Raw genomic sequence first — 13,853 nt, 5'->3', positions numbered from 1 at the left:
TTGTGCTCATGACAACAAAAAAATAGTATTTTTTCTCATTAGATCATGATTATCACTATTTTTTTTTTCCTTTTTCTCCCCAAAGCCCCCTGGTACATAGTTGTATATTCTTCGTTGTGGGTCCTTCTAGTTGTGGCATGTGGGACGCTGCCTCAACATGGTTTGATGAGCAGTGCCATGTCCGCGCCCAGGATTCGAACCAACGAAACACTGGGCCACCTGCAGCGCAGCGCGCGAACTTAACCACTCGGCCACGAGGCCAGCCCTGACTATCGCTATTTTTTAAGAGTATTCTTTAAGGAGAAATTGTAGAGAATTCCTGCTCTGTGAGAAAAATTCTTTTCCTGCTCTGCATGCTTCCCAACGCTAACACAGGGCACAGGCCAGAGTTTTGAACTTTCACCCTTAAGCGCATTCTCTTAATCACATTCTTCGTTGTTCTGTCAGCAAGTCAGAAAATGGATTTATATTTTATAATGAAAACCACAGCAATAATCTTTGAAGCTGTTGATTTTTATAGTCAGTCAAGCCTAATCATTAAGTTCCTTGTCTTGTCATTGCCAAGGAGGTGGTGTGACCTGTCGAATCACTCTTTGTAGGTAAATTTCTGCAGTAAATGTATATTTTTATTGCTGTAAAGTATATATAACGTAAAACTGACCATTTTAACTATTTTTAAGTGTACGATTCAGTGGCGTTGAGTACATTCACATTGTCGTGCAGCCATCACCACCATCCATCTCTAGGACACTTTGATCATCCCAAACTCGGTACCATTAAACACTAACTCTCCATTTCTCCCGCCCGCTGGCCCCTGGCAACCACCATTCAATCTTCTGTCTTTATGAACTTGATTCGTCTAGGTACCTCAGAAGTAGAATCAAGCACTAACTATTTTTAAATCATCTCTTTTCTTAAAAAAAAAAAACAAAAATGAAACCACATGTGTTACATAAAAGTGCTTAAGCAACTTTAATTGAGCAAATTGGCTGAGTTTATTCAAAAGCCTAAATAAATCTCCCCTCCGTTCAAAATAAGATTGCAGACAAGGGATTGGCTAACTTGTATATGTATCAAAATTGTTCATCAACATGGGCAGTGCCAGCTGGAGTCTCTTAAGATACTTCGCTCCTCAGTCATAGGGAGATATCCCAAGAATTCTGGGATTCTCCAATCTCCAGGAAAGGAGAAGTTTATGCTTTTTAACTGCTACAGTAAAAAGTGGTGTTTTTCCTTTCTTCCCTTACATATCAATTTGAGAGAATATTTGCTGAGGGGAGGACATATTTTTTTTCCACATTGAATCAAATGGCCAAAGTTAACTGATTAAACATTCAGTATTCTTTTAGAGGTAGTCTAGTTTTACTAAAAATGAGTGATTGGTTTTAGTTTGGCTTAAAAATGTCATTAGAGAGCCAACCCTGGTAGTTAAGCCTACTGGTTAACCTAGTGGTTAAATTCAGCACACTCCGCTTCAGCAGCATGGGTTCAGTACCCTGGCACAGACCTACACCACTCCTCAGTGGCCATGCTGTGGCAGCAGCTCACACACAAAAAGAGGAAGATTGGTAAAAGATGTTAGCTCAGGTCAAATCTTCCTCAGCAAAAAAAGTCATTAGAAAATTCATAGTTCTTTTATTGGTTTTATGTAACAATTGTTGGTATACAGACTCCCTTTTAGTTTTTAAATGTAAATTTAGACAATTGGGGCTATTTGCTTTGGTTCAAACACCTTTTTTTCTTCAGTGTTGAAAAAGAAAATATAACACATGGTTATATTGGAGACCTTGTGAGCACAGCCTCACAGCTAGGCCCCCCTTGATCCCTGCAGCCACTATGGCAGAAACCAGCTTCCTGCAGGTGTAAATGGCAGTCCCCTGCCTCAGCTACTCCCAGCACTTATTGCTTTCTGCTGTGAAAATGTCTACTTGGCAATCAGGTAGGTACAACTTTTAAGTGTGGGGAAGAGTCATGGTTAGTTTTATGTGTCAACTTGGATGGGCCCATGGTGCCAAGATATTTGGTCAAACATTATTCTAGATATTTCTGTGTAGGTGTGTTTTGGATGAGATTAACATTTAAATTTTTGGACTTTGAGTAAAGCGGATTGCTTTTCCTAATATGGGTAGGCCTCATTCAATCAGCTGAAGGGCTTAAGAGAAAAATACTGACTCTCCTTTGAGCAAGAAGGAATTCTGCCAGCAGATGGTCTTCAGACTCAAACCACAACTCTTTCCTGAGTCTCCAGCCTGCCAGCCTACCTCATCAGATTTTGGACTCACTAAGCCTTCACAATTACATGAGCCAATTTCTTAAAATAAACCTACCTATCTGTATCTATCTATCTATCTATCTATCTACCTATCTGTCTGTCTATCTATCTATCTATCTATCTATCTAACTCCTGTTGTTTCTGTTTCTCAGGAGAATCCTGACTAATAAAGTTGAGGAGGCAGCACTAACACCTTACAGAGCATTCTTTGGTCTAATGGGAGATGGAGCCCTGGATAAATGCTTCCACCTTCTAAATGATTCTGAGTTGCTCAAGATGGCTCCTTGGATGGTCTCAGTGGGATCCAGGCTCTGTTGGTCACAGTGACCAACTGCTTAAACATCTTCCAGTTGGTTCGGCCTTCTCCCTGATTCCACTCTTCCCAGTTGCTCACTCTTGCCTTGGGATGACTTCCTAAGACAAACTACCCTCACACAAGCCCTTCATAGATAATGTCGTCTCTGTCTCTCTGTGTCTCTGTCTCTCTTTTTCACACACACACACCTCTCTACTCTGCTTTCTTCTGTATTGGTTTCACTCTTCAGCAGGTTAAACTCACCTCAGCTGGAGTCAAGACACCCACCCACATTTTTAGGCTTACGTCTTACTAACTTAGCAAGCCCAGAGTGGAGAAAAGCATATTTTTTTCCCCAGTAGTGCTAGCAAAATTCCTGGCATGATGCTCCCTGACTCTGATTGGCCTGGCATAGGTAGTGGGCCCCCCTGAACCATCCTTCGCTTGGATCAGGAGCCAGGTGGTGGGGTCAACCCCACTCAACCCATGTTCACTGAGAGTGGGAAAGGTGGGCTAACCCAACGGTGAATCAGGGGGCCATATATGGAACTCAATCCATGGCCTGCAGAGATTTAATTCCTCTTCCACCTCACCTCTGCCTAAATTCCTTCCCTCTGCTCCTCAGAACAGGCAGGAAGCAGCTCCTGTTCCCTTCCTGATTGCCTCCTGGCTTAGCACCATGTGCCAGACGGCACTGGACGTGTAGGCAGATCTCCTACCTAAGTAGTAAAATGAAGGAGAACAGAGGTTCTGACTCCATCAAAATTACCCCTTCCCCTTTGTCACACAGGGAAGGGCCTCACAAACATAGGACCCTCAAGACAATGCCCCCTTCGGTTATCCCTCCCTCCTGATCCGCCTCACCGCTCTTCCTGTAACCCCTTGTGTTTCCCCCACCGAGTGTCCTACGATTCAATTCAATTCAATTCTGACACTAACTACCCAGAGTTAACACAGAATCCACAAATTAAAGGCTCAGTTCTACAAGACTGCCCCCACTTCAGATGCCAGCCACAAGTCCCCGGGGCCACCTGCCCTTCTGTCTAACTTGGCTGTAAATTCAAAGATTTTCACAGTGCCCCTCTCATGTTTGATGATTCACTAGAGCAACTCACAGAACACAGGACAGCACTACTTATAATTTCCATTTTATTATAAAGGATACAAATGAACAGGCACATGAGGAGGTACACAGGGCAAGGTCTGGGAGGGTCCAGAGTATAGGAGCATCTGTCCCCATCGAGTCAGGGGTATGCTGCCCACCTGGTACATCAATTGTTCACCAACCAGGAACCTCCCCTAAAACCTGCCGCTCAGAGTTTTTAAAATCAAAGTTTCATTTCACAGGCACGATTGATTAAATCATTGGCCATCTGTAATTGAACTCGATCTCCATCCTCTCCCCTCCTTGGGGTGGGGCTAAGAGTTCTAACCCTCTAATCACATACAGTTGTTGGGTTATCTAGCAACTGGCTCCCATCTCGAAGCTATCTAGCTCCCACCCCTCACCCCAGTCATATCATTGGCATAACAAAAATCTCTCTCTCTCTCTCTTTCTCTCTCTCTCTCAGGAAAGTCCCAGGGTTTTTGAAGCTCTGTGTAAGAAACCAGGGACAAAGCCCAAATATATTTTTTTATTATACCACACCCTTCTTTCAGGACTTCCAACTTAGTGACCCCCCACTTGCCATCAGGAGGAAAAGATTCTGTCTGCAGAGGGACGGGGATGGTGGGCTCCAGATTCCCATGTGAACTGCGTGTTCAACCAATGATCGATGCAGCTGATTTCCTTTTTATAAGTGAATAAGCAGACACACTCGCCAAAGTAAGCATTAGTCTAGGTTCATGAAAGAAAAATACGTCCTCATGAATATGACTTTGAGCTTAGTTACCCCTTTGTGCTAGACATGGAGATTCAGATTGATGGAATAAATGAAAGGCAATAAAAAAAGTTAATATATATTGAGGTATATGAGGGAGCCATTTTGGTTTAAAACTGATTCAGCCTGACCCTGTTTTTCCAGAATGGCCTGATGTGGCCTGTCAAGCATATGTTGCACATCTGCTTGAAACATTTACGGTATACCAAAGCAAAGAATGCTGCCTCTAAACACAGGGATGCAGGCCTCCCTCCCACATCAGCATTTCTTTAGAGATAAGCACTCCTCCCCGGAAACCAGGGTCAGAATGACCTGCTCTGCATGTCTCATGACTACTGACCTGCTTTACATAGCAAAACATCTTGTGTCTGTAGTAAAAAGAAAAAAAAAGCATTCCTGTCATATTTGATATATGTTCCTTGTTCCAAGATGGTATGTAACCATGCTGTACACCTCACTTCTCTGGAGTGTTTCCTTCCCTGGTGGAGGATGCTTTCCTGGGCTATAGTCCTCAGGATTGTCTCATATAATAAACTCACCCCAATTTTAATCTATAGATTGATTATTGGTTATTTGTGTTGACAAGATTCTCCTTTTATCATTTAAGGAAGGATGTGATGCCCAGCTGTGGGAAGCAGGGTCAGCAGGCAGACTCCAGCTAGCACCTCTGTTAGGGTCTATCTCACACACAGAGGGCCACCTTACCTGAGGTCATGCCCTTTCTGGAGCAACTTACATCCAGGGATAAGTGGGATGTGAGTATAAAGGCCCATTCATTTCAGCCCAATGCAAAACACCTCTAATGGGCAATATTCACTCCAGAGCGACCCATCAGGTAAGCCAAGGCTTTGTTGGGTCTGCATTGCATTTCAACTTCTTCCTCTCTGCCTATTTTCTCTCCCTTCCCATAGATGTCAATCCCTAATTCATATCTTGCCTCCCAAACTCCATCTCAGTATCTATTTCCAGAGCACCCACCACATGACACCTTTGAAAAACCATAAGCTTGGTGTTTTTGGCTAAGAAATATGAAAGAGAACGTGAGTGGAGCCATAGTAAAATAGAGTCAGTGCAGCCATTTCAGAGGAATTGCCCTGCACATCTTGTTTTCTTTAGCTTTCTAACTGGACCAAACCGCCAACATTCCAAGAAGTCAGTAAGGACAAGAATATCCTGTTTCAGTGAGGACTGACGAAACTAGACTTTGCTGATGAACAAACTGCTAACCAATCAATGAAGTACAAGTCTAGTCTTTTGCCTGATGACTGAAATTTCAAGCCAATCTATGAAATACAAACTTAGCCTCACCTCATCTAGCACCAGTGAACTCTTCCTTAATACAACTTACCTCATCTTCCTCCTTTTGTCCCATAAAAATCCTGAGCCCCTTTCCTGTAATCAGAGTACATTTGAGTTTCTATTTGAATCTGTATCTCCCAAATTGCAGTTCTTGAGACCCCAAATGAGTTTTTTGCTTCTCTTGCAGTTTATGCCTCTTGTTCATTGACGTTACAAGGTTTCAGAAACATGGGGTCTAGAGCAACTGACCTCCAATTCTGGAGCCACTGGGCGCACACAAGCAAGGCAGCTGCAATGAGTTCTTTGTGCTCTATCATCTCCTCCTGGTGGCTCCGGCTCCTGGTGGTAAGTCTTCCTGGGCCTGGATCTTCTGCCTTTGGTAGGGGTTCAGACTGTTTATTTGGATGTCCTTTGTTACAGCTTTTGGTTGTTTTTTCATTGTCAGCTTTGTTGAGGAACTTCTGTTTGTTTGTTCCTTCCTTGAGCCTTTTGGTAAGTACTTACAAATGGGAAGTCCATTTTCTAAGGGGACTGCCAAGGGGCCACCCCACTCTGGGACTTCCGTTGGTTTTATGTTTAAAGAATACAGACCTCCTAAATGTAGATTTTTGTCCTGCTGGATTCACATTATTCAGGATGATTTAAGGCTTCACAGCCCACTTTGGGGCTCTTTTGAGCTTCCAAAACTTGTGTTTTTGCACGCTAGATTTGAGAACCTCAGATTTAAGACTGGAAGTAAGATCTTTAATTTCTAGAGTCAAGCACACCACCTTCTGGCACACCTGATTAAAAACGATGGCCCTGGAAGCTGTAAATATTTATAAAGAACAGCAAAATCTTACTAAGTTTGTTTGACATCCTGAGAACTTGGTTTGGTAGCCATCAGGCTGGGAGCCAACATATGGCTGGGCAGAAATGGAGGTTAAACTCCATTTGCAGCTAAGCTTCTACCAAACTGCCGCCAGCCTCAGAAGAATTACATTGGCCATTAGAAAGAATGTTCCAATTAGATAAACCATTTAAGAAATGCACTTAAAAGCAAAGTCTTCAAAATTCTGCAATAGACTTATCGAAGATGTTTACCCTTAAAAGATCTTGACGGTAGAGCCTTCCTCTGCTCTGCTCTGCTCTGTAGTCTTCTTGCTCAAATGTGGCCTAAAGTCTCCAAAGCAAACCGCTTTCCCTCCTGTGTGGGATGTGACACACTGGGAATAAACCTTCCTGGTGACGAGGGACCAGCGATGCTCAAAATTAAGGCTTCCTATCAGGAAAGCACCTTAGTTGAGTTTCACACAAAGGCAGTAACAACAGAATCTATAAAGGTTATGGCACATGTGGATGAAGTCCATTCTGCTTCTGCAAAAAAAGAAATTGACCCCTCTTGCTAGACTCTTGCCATCCTGATATCCTTGTAACATGGCAACAGTCTGCTCCTGTATCAGAGAAATTAAGGTGGGTAAACGATGGCTGTAAATTGAATGAACAGTCAGGGCCATGGGAAACCCAAGACAATGCTTTAATGACTGATCAGCAATGCTTTCCAGTATTTGATCAACACTGCTTTTGGAGAAAGATCTTGATCAAAAGAGAAAATGTGAAAGGTGACATGAGTGGAGCCATAGTAAAATAGAGTCAGTGCAGCCATTTCAGAGGAATTGCCCTGCACATCTTATTTTCTTTAGCTTCCAGACTGGACCAAACCACCAACGTTCCAAGAAGCCAGTAAGGACAAGAATATCCTGTTTCAGTAAGGACTGATGAAACTAGACTTTGCTATGACCAAACTGCTAGCCAATCAATGAAGGCCTTTTGCCTGATGACTGAATCTCCAGCCAATCTATGAAGTACAAACCTATCCTTACCTCATCTAGCACCAATGAACTTTTCCTTAATACAACTTACCCTGTCTTCCTCTCTTTTCCCCATAAAAACCCTGAGCCCCTCTCCTATAATTGGAGCAGATTTGAGTTTCTGCTTGAACCTGTGTCTCCTGAATAGCAATTCTTGAGACCTCCAAAAATCTTTTTGCTTCTCTTGCAGTTTGTGCCTCTAATTGATTGACATTACAGAACAATGTGGCTTCTTCTTGAAAAATGACTTCAAGAATAACTGAATTAGCTAGAATGGCCCAGTCCTCACCATCTGATGTCAGTGGTCTCAGCTCCAATTAGGTTACTTTTGACCCTCAAATTTCTCTTGGTCATGGTAGAACTATTCAAGATTATTGACATTCTCCTTAACAATAGTAATCTTAGATGGTTCTCTTTCCTTGAATGACTCTCCTTCCTTCTCCTATTCAATGTGGAGATGCTTTTGAGGAAATTGGATTTTTTAAAAATGATCAGTTTAAAAGATTATATACTCCCACAAACAATTAAATTATTTGGGGGCTCTTTTCCTTGGAGAACTTCACTTCCATAGTCTCACCTAAACACAGATGGCTCTTCAACCTAAAATGCTTGCCTTAACCTTTCTCTTGATAAGCGGTTTAGCCTGTTATTCAAGGTCCATTTCCAACGTTATCACCTGTTACACAAGCATGTAAATTCTGTGTTCCAGCCAAGTCAATCTATTTGATCTTTGAGTGTTAGGTACATTTCGGAAACCTTACCTATGTCCATGATATACTCTTTATGCTTTTTCTCTGCCTGCATGTACTCCCTTATCTTTTAATTCCCCTTCGAGTCCCTCCTCCTCCTTGAAGACTCTCAGCCTTCACTGATCCTTTTTTTTTTTTTGAGGAAGATTAGCCCTGAGCTAACTACTGCCAGTCCTCCTCTTTTTGCTGAGGAAGCCTGGCCCTGAGCTAACATCCTTGCCCATCTTCCTCTACTTTATATGTGGGAGGCCTACCACAGCATGGCGTGCCAAGCAGTGCATGTCCGCACCCGGGATCTGAACTGGCGAACCCCGTGCCGCCGAGAAGCGGAACGTGCGAACTTAAAGCCCTGCACCACCGGGCTGGCCCCCCAGCCTTCGCTGATCTTTTGTTCCCAGCACACCTATATTTAGGAGTAAAGTGCTACCTTGAACCATCTGTTACTGTTTATGTAAATATCCCTTCTCCTATTCTCAACTGCATACATTCTAGTATCTTCCAGAGAGTCTTATGCACAGTATGTGTTTATTGATTTTACTTTCCCTGACCCCTGTTTAACCCAGAATGGCAGATGTTTCAATGACTATTGCTACATAACAAGCCATCCGCAGTCCTGTGGGTTGAACTTAACTGGGAAGTTCTCACTTGAAGTCTCTCATATGGTTGCAATCAGATATCAACTGGGGTCTCAGTCATCTGAAGACTCAACTGGGCTGAACATCCAAGGTGGCTCACTCTCCTGACATGTGGATGAAGCTGACTATTGGCTGAGTGCTCAGCTGAGGCTGTCAACCAGAGCACCCATACATGGCCTCACCATCTGACTTTTCACAGCCTGACAGCTATGTTCAAAGAGGGAGCATCCCAAGAGCAATGGCCCCAAGATTCTCAGACAGAAGCTGCAAGACTTTGGAAGTCCAGAATGGCACCTTTACCACATTCTCTTCGACAGGCAAGTCACTAAGGCTGTTCTAGATTCAAGGAGAGGGGAATAAGACCCCAGCTCTTGATGGGAGAGTGAGAAGATCACATAGCAGAGGAGCACAGAGGACGGGATCTAGCATTGCCACCATCTTGGGGAAATGCAATTGGCAAAGGCAGGTAACAGGTACATTTCCATTCTAGGGTCACACTAGACACTAGAAGCCTGTATTTAGGCTTCCTTGAAGCACATGAATGTGTTCTGTTCTCTTGGCATCTGGATAAACCTCTAAGACATTGGAAGGAAAGCCAGCTTGGCAATCAGAACTGAAAACATTCAGTGGCTCAAAACCAACAAAGCAGCAAAGTAATTATGTATCATAACTAAACTATCTACTCTCTGTATAATGAAATTATTATTTTCTCCAGTTGAAAACATTAAACGGGTGCTGGGAACGTTTGATATCTTGTTCTGGGCAGTGATTGCACAGGTTTACTCAAGTTGTGGAAAGAAGAATATAGATTTGAATGTTAAGAATGTATTTAGGACTTGGGGTTTGGATGTGTTGGGGAAGGAGTCAGGATGTTTCCTGGGTTTCTGGATAATGTGGTGAGTGGCTAGGGATGCTCTTCACTGGGGGGTGGGGGTGGGGTAGGGAGGAATAATAGAAAGGACACAGGTATGGGAGGGGAGATCTTGAGTTAAGTTTTGGACAACCCTTGCCTCTCTAGAAGTTACCTCTTCCTGAGCTTCAGTTCCTCAGGCTCTTGACGACTGATTTCTAGACCCTTCACCTCTGACTACCTTCTGGTTTTCTTCATCTGCATGACTTCTAATTTTCTAATTTTCCTCTTTAGACAGATCCTGACTGCAGGCTCCCTGAGGCCAGGGGCTGTCTTGTTCACTACTGTTTTCTCTCCAGCATCAAGCACACTGCTTGGTACATGGGAGGCCCTTTACAAATACTTGTTGAAAGGAGACATAATGAAATGTGAAGTATGCTGGCATACTTAGAGCCACAGAATAAAGTGGCACATCTTGCTGGACTGTAAAACTGAGCATTGCGCTTGAAATTTTGTAAAATCAAGCAAGAAAGCAAGCCAGCACGCAATGTAACTTTAAAGAGTTTTCACAGAGCTGTATACTTAAGATTAATGCACTTTACTCTATGTATGTTTTATCTCACACTAAAAGTAAAAAGTTAAGATAGAATTGGTACAAGAAATTTTTCTTACAGATGATGTTTTTCTCTGATTTCGTTTTTTAAAAAATTTTGTCAGAAGATGTCATTTTGTTTCTCTTCCTTTTCCCAGAGGTGTCGTTGCACCCTTTCTTTTCTTATTTTCCATGACTCAGAAACAGTGCTCTCCAGAGCCAGGTCTCAGGGAAGATCTGGAATAAGTAGCGCTGAGATCGAGGACCTGCTTACACTCCCTACCTCTGTAGACACTTACTCTCTCCTTACGCCCAGTTCACATATTCCTTCTCTCAACAGATGTTTGAAGAATGGCCATTGGTATGTTCCAGGCATGGCTTCAGCTCTCAAGGGCACAGCTGGGGACAAAGCAGCTTGGACCCTCCCTCTCCTTGAGGCCCTTGAGTCTAGTAGAGCCCTCATGCTCTTCCCAGCTTGCCATCCAGTGTTCTCCACCTGGAACTGACCGTCTGGGGTCCTATATGTCTCCTAGGTCCCTTTAGTGTCCTATACACCTGCTTGGCAAGGAGAGAGTCAATTCTAGTCAATATGTTTATGTGATATGTGCGTTAACAGGTCTTCTTAACCTCCAGTTTAAAATTAAGCATCTGAATGGTAGCCATTGAGAGATCACACTTTCATGCCAGAGAGAATAACTTCCGTGGTGTGACCACTCACTCCAGGTAAAGAAAGTCTTAGAAGCCAGCAGGACAAGGAGTCCCCACCCCTCCCAGCACTGCACCCTGCAGGGACCACTTGCTCCGCTTACCCAGTGTAGGCTTGGCTGCCCCTGTGCATCACGCTGTCTAGTCACCTGGCTACTCCTATACTTAACTCACTTCAAATACTGCACTGCACCAAAAAATAAGATAGACTTCATGAAAGCAACCAGAGATCAGACAAGACGATAGCAAAATAGTTGGTAATTCGTCTCAGGAGTCAAACTACATTGCTAGTGGCAGCTGCTCTTCAGCACGTCCGATAACGCTGTGGACTAAGTTTACTGTCAAAGGGATACAGGAAAAAGACAGATTAAAACAGAGAGTTCCTTGAGATTGGTTTAAATTCCCAGAGGAGATAATTCCACAAGATTGTATTCTCTGTTTCAATAGATTTTCTTCCCATTGTGTGCCAACACCCACTAGGTTGCATAGAAGTATTAATCATCCATATGGAATCTTATGTTTTCAAACACTCTTTAAAAAATCAACCCTCTTTCCTGGCCCCAGGAACTGAGCTCAGAGACTATAGCCCTCTGGACATGTATAAACCTGTCTGGGTTTTTTTTGTTATTGGGTTACCAGGCCAAGTTGCTAAACTGACTTGACTTGTCAGTTAAATACCTATGAATTCAGGAAAAACTAGTCAAACTCATTTAAATCAATCCCAGACACAGAGATGGGTCAATGTTTCTCCACTTACTGCATGGCATGTGCTAGAGTCCCCAGAAGAGATGGGAAGTAGACACAGGGCGAGGCAATGACATTGCAGGTATTATGGTAGCTCTCTTGGTCTCTAAGTCACTACTTATGAATGTATGCAACATAATAATGACTGTCTGGGACATGCTAAATATATGGTTTGACTCAGAATTTCACTTTGATAAAAAGAACCCCAGTACACAATGAATGAACAAGACCTGAATGTGTATCACATTGTGAAACCAGGCGTGTGGAGGCACATTTCCCAAACAGGTTAGACATTTGCTCCTCCTCAAATCTTGCCCATATCAGTCAGTGGCATCGTTGTCCGCCTGGTTACTCAGGCCAAAAGCCTCAGAGTCAACATCTCTTTCTCTCACCTTACCCGCCCCACTCCCTGCCAGCATATTTAACACATCAGCCAAGCTCTAGCTTCATAATATCTACATCCTCAAACTTACCACTCATCACCACATCTGCTGGCATCACTCCAGCGCAAGCCACCTGACTCTCCTACCTGGAGAATTGCAGTAGTCTCCCACCTTATTGATAGATTTAGCAAGAACCAAAAAATTAAAAATTTCTGCAAGACAAAAAATACCATAAAATCAACAACAAATGACTAACAGAAAAAATATCTGACACACGTACACACACACGCACACACAAGTGTAGACTTCCTAATCTATAAAGAGCTAATGCAGATTATTATGAAAAAATATTTAAATAGAAAAGTGAGCAAATTAATTGAACAGCTTGTAATAAAGGAACCATAAATCATAAGCAAGTGATAAGAAGCTCAATTTCACACTAACGAGAGACATACAAATTCAAAGTTTAATGAGTGCTGTTGACACTTATAAGCTAGGAAAAATTTTTAAATTTAATAACACCCTTATGGTAAATGGTTTGGGGGGGGGCTACTAATGTTGGTAGGAGGACAAATTGGCCCATCCTCTTTGGAGGGCAATTTTTAAAATACCATGAAATTTGTAAATGCATATACTCTTTGATTGGCAATTCTTCATCTAGGAATTTATCTTACAAATATATTTGCATGTGAGCTTAAAGACACAAATATGCATTGTATTAACAAAAGAAACCAGCCAAATGCCCATTGGTAGGGGCCTGGTTAATCAAGTTCTACATCCACAGAGTAGAATACTATGCAACAGTGAAAAGAATGAAACAAACTATCTGGCATTGCTAAGAGAAAATTTCCTATGTATATTATTAAACTATAAAAAGCAAGATGCAGAAGAGCATACATAATATGCTATCATGTTTAAATATATATACTCCTTGCATATGCATAGATTGTTTCTGGAAGGATACACAGGAAACTGGTAACAGTGGTTGCCTCTGGAAAGGTGACTTGAGAACTTGGGGTAAAAGAGAGGAGACGGATTTCTTTTTGTGATGTTCGAATTTTTACCATATTTGAGAATTGCCTATTTTTTTAAAAAACCATTGTATATAATTAAAAATTTCCCATGAAAGGAGTTAGAATAATAATTTTATTTTGATGATACGTAGTTAAATTTAGAAAGACAAAGAGAAAAGACTAGTTACATTCTGTCATTTTAAAGGAAAATGTTAGCAATACTTTTCTGAAAAAGTGTAAGATTTTACCTAAAGAGATAATAAAAAATGTCTCTTCTATTATGTCTTTACATTTTCAGAATTATTGTGTATAAACTAATACTTAAGAGAAATAGCTAATAGTTAGAGAGTGTTTTCCATGAGCAAACACTGCAAAGTGCTTCGTAATAAGAGTACTGTTCTCACCTCCCCACTATAGCTGAAGGAATGAAAGCTCAGAGAGATTAATTGACTTACCTAAGGTCACAGAGCTAGTTAGTTGTAGAGCTGATGCGAACCTAAGCAGTCTGACACCAGAGCCCACATTCTGAGCCACTGTACAGTTTCTTTATTGTGTTACTAATGACTCATTCGTTTCATCCAAAACA

General features: G+C 42.1%; 1 long non-coding RNA gene across 2 annotated transcripts; it reads left to right on the top strand.

Moving 5' to 3' along the window:
* The first annotated feature begins 5,933 nt into the window (after positions 1-5,933).
* On the top strand, positions 5,934-13,548 carry LOC139076520 (uncharacterized). Of its 2 annotated transcripts, XR_011528227.1 has the most exons (3): positions 5,934-6,091; positions 8,909-9,297; positions 10,763-13,548. It is a non-coding gene; the product is annotated as an uncharacterized lncRNA (long non-coding RNA). The 2 variants fall into 2 exon arrangements; XR_011528226.1 differs by lacking the exon at positions 10,763-13,548 and having other exon boundaries at positions 8,909-9,729.
* The last annotated feature ends 305 nt before the right edge of the window (positions 13,549-13,853 follow it).

Source organism: Equus przewalskii, chromosome 16, assembly GCF_037783145.1.
Source record: "Equus przewalskii isolate Varuska chromosome 16, EquPr2, whole genome shotgun sequence".
Taxonomy (NCBI): Eukaryota; Metazoa; Chordata; class Mammalia; order Perissodactyla; family Equidae; genus Equus; species Equus przewalskii.
This window is presented reverse-complemented; position numbering and strand designations above follow the sequence as displayed.